Source organism: Cyprinodon variegatus, unplaced genomic scaffold, assembly GCF_000732505.1.
Source record: "Cyprinodon variegatus isolate N-32 unplaced genomic scaffold, C_variegatus-1.0 Scaffold1114, whole genome shotgun sequence".
Classification (NCBI taxonomy): Eukaryota; Metazoa; Chordata; class Actinopteri; order Cyprinodontiformes; family Cyprinodontidae; genus Cyprinodon; species Cyprinodon variegatus.
The window spans coordinates 57,699-60,750 of record NW_015151567.1 but is presented as its reverse complement, the minus strand read 5'-3'; the positions used below and the strand labels follow the sequence as shown (position 1 = coordinate 60,750).

Genomic DNA, 3,052 nt, shown 5'->3' with positions numbered 1-3,052 from the left:
CCAGTGGCAAATAATCTTATTTACCTCCTCAAATTAAGGGTAAATACCCTTAATTTAAGAAATTTTTACTCATTTTGAGATCATTTTTGCAGTCTATTGAGTTTTGCAGAATAAAAGTAGTGGTTTTACTGAAGAGGGGAAAAAAATAAAATGTCATGATTCAGCACAGAAGGAGCCAGTATTCAAGGCGAGACAGACACACTGGAAAAACAATCTAGAAATAAGTAAAAGTTTCTTAAATTTAGTGCATTTACCCTTAATTTGAGTAGGTAAATTAGATAGTTTGCCAATAGAATGGAAATTTTACTCTTAAAATAAGATAATTAGATAATATGCATTTAAAATAAGACAATGCAATTGTGTTTTCTTATTTTAAGTGTAAATTGTCTTGTTCCATTGGCAAGATGTCACCTTTACTTCCTTAATCCAAGAACAAATGCACTTATTTTAAGAAAAAAGATTTTAAGATCAGGCAGGAAAGGCAGAATTCAGGATCCAGGCTTCCAAGTAATCCACCAGCTCCCCGGCAGGTTCAGAGTCTGACTGAGTCCAGAAGCGTGACCAAACGGTCAATCACAGGAGCGGACAGGATCAGATGCAGACGGGCAGGCTCAGTGGAAGAGGGTAGCCGAGACAGGACGTAGGAACCAGAACTTGATGCAGGACCTTTAAACTGGTCTCCACCTTGGAGCCAGGCTTACTGGGATAAAAACTGATCCTCCCTGCGTACAGAGCCAAAAACCCAGAGGACTCAGTAGGGGAGGAAGTGGACAGGCAAGAGACGAGACAAACACAAAACCCTCTTTCCAATGGCCGCCAGGATCCAGGACAAGAACCTTAGAAACAAACCGAACTGAACAGAAAATAACATCTAATGATCTGGCGCTGAATGCTCAGGCTGAACAGAATATAAACCAAAGGAAACAGGTGAGAGGAATAAATTATAATTAAAGCAGGGAGGGAAAAGGACAGGTGAAAGAAATGACCAATTACGGGAGAGCAAACAGGCCAGATCATGACAGTTAAAGTTCCATTTTTCCAAGCAACCTATTGCTGCGCCTTGATGCATGTCAACCATTAACTAAACTAGCTGCTTCTGCTGCCTTCTTGCGGTCTGAACGTTGCATAAGACTAAGATTCCTCTTGTTTTAGTCTGGAATGGAAACCAAAATAGTTGGAAACTTCCTTCAGTCTGTTATGAGACATGGAGCTCACAGTCTTGATGACCAGTGTTTGCTATTTGTATTCTGACTCCGGTCATGTGGGGAAAAAAAGGGATTTATTATTAGAGAACATCTTAGTCTGGTCCCACATTCAAACCTCAGTACAGCAGAAGTGTTCCTTATTGGTTTCTGTGGACCTTGGATTGTTGTTTTCACACAGAGGTGAGTCTGTTATGAGACGTGAGCTTCTATAGAGAAGAATAGAATAGAATAGAAAATCTCTTTATTGTCCCACAAAGGGGAAATTCTGGTGTTTACAGCATCAAAAAGATAATAGAAAAAATGGTCACAAAAAGGTGGACCTTAGAAAAATATATAAGAATAACATAATAGTGAAGACTTAAAATATAAACAAATAAAATACTGTACTGTAAAATGTTTTAAAACTATAAAAACTGTGCACCTGGTGAATAAATAACCAATATACAGCTATGGACATTTTTACAGTAATTGATATTTAAATGTAGCAGAATATATAAAAGTTGCAGTCATTTTGGGAGGGACTTAAATATTAAAACTTCAATTGAGTTTTTTTTTTAATTAGTTTTTATACAAAGCTGTTTTTTATATTTAAAGTAGTTTGGTTTGAAGTCTAATATAAACAGATATACAAAGACTGGGAACAATTGCAGCTGCGAAATAATCTGAGATAATACAGAGATAGTCAATTGAGTCAACTGATACTTTATGATTTTAGACACTCTGAATCCAGTGAACTTTCAACCGATTTCCAGATAAATTGGCAGATTGTGAACGTTAACCTTTCAGGGGCGACATTAGACCAATCGGGGTGATATCAGTTTAGATTTAGAGAAGCAAAGGGATTCAGAAGGCACGCGGATGCTGCTACCTTTTTTCTAAACTACTAAAAGGATTGTTTGGTTAGCACTAGTGAGCCTCACCACTGGTTGGCCAACCGTACAGAAATGGATCTGGTGATAGTGAGTGCGCCACTTGGTGGCTGGAAGGAGTTAAACCTGTAATTATCACCTTTTGACTTCCTTTTTGATTCGTACTCTTCTAATCCCTTAATTTGTCTCTGTCAGGGTTGGTGGATGTTGTTGTGAACCCAAATGCAGAGTAGAGGAGGCCGAGACGGTTCTTGCAGTTTTAATGGTGAACTAGATGGTACAAAATCATACATCCAGAAATAACAGGCTGGGAACCAAACCCTAAAGAAGCTCAGGAGAAACACAGGAGAAGAAATAAAGAGAATCCAGCACTGAGGAACAGGTGTGGACAGAAACAGTTAGAAGGGAGCTAAAGGGAAAGGAAAGAGCCACTAGGGGGCAACAAAGAGTAACCGTACCCGACAGAGAGGGCAGATCTTTTAAACAATCCTCCACAATACCTTTAAATAAGGCTAAAGGGGAATAAAACTACAAAATGACTACAAAATGAGGAATAACCAAGAAGAAAACTAGAGAGGATAAGAGATAACTGAAGCCATGGAAATAATAAGGATAAGAGAATGAAAAAAACTAACTAAAACTAGACCAAGGAATAAATAATAGCAAAAATGCTGATAAAAGAGAACTAAGAAGAGTAAAACAAAAAATTCAAAAATGATATAAATCTTGACAATACAGAATAACATAAAATAAATAAAAACTTACCCAGAACACACACTGCAAAAACGATCTAGAAAGAAGTAAAAAAAAATCTTAAATTTAGTGTATTTAGCCTTAATTTGAGTTGGTAAATCAGAAGATCTGCCAATGGAATTAGTATTTCTATTCTTCAAATAAGAAAATGTAATATTATTAACAGAGATGGCAAAAGTACTCACTTTCCGTACTTGAGTAAAAGTACAGATACTTGTGTTAAAA

General features: G+C 36.9%; 1 protein-coding gene across 1 annotated transcript in view; it reads left to right on the top strand.

Annotated features, from left to right (window-relative positions):
- Positions 1 to 3,052, top strand: part of LOC107101564 (abhydrolase domain-containing protein 8-like) — a 10,012-nt gene that overhangs the window by 2,326 nt on the left and 4,634 nt on the right. The gene's annotated exons all lie outside the window — the stretch shown is intronic.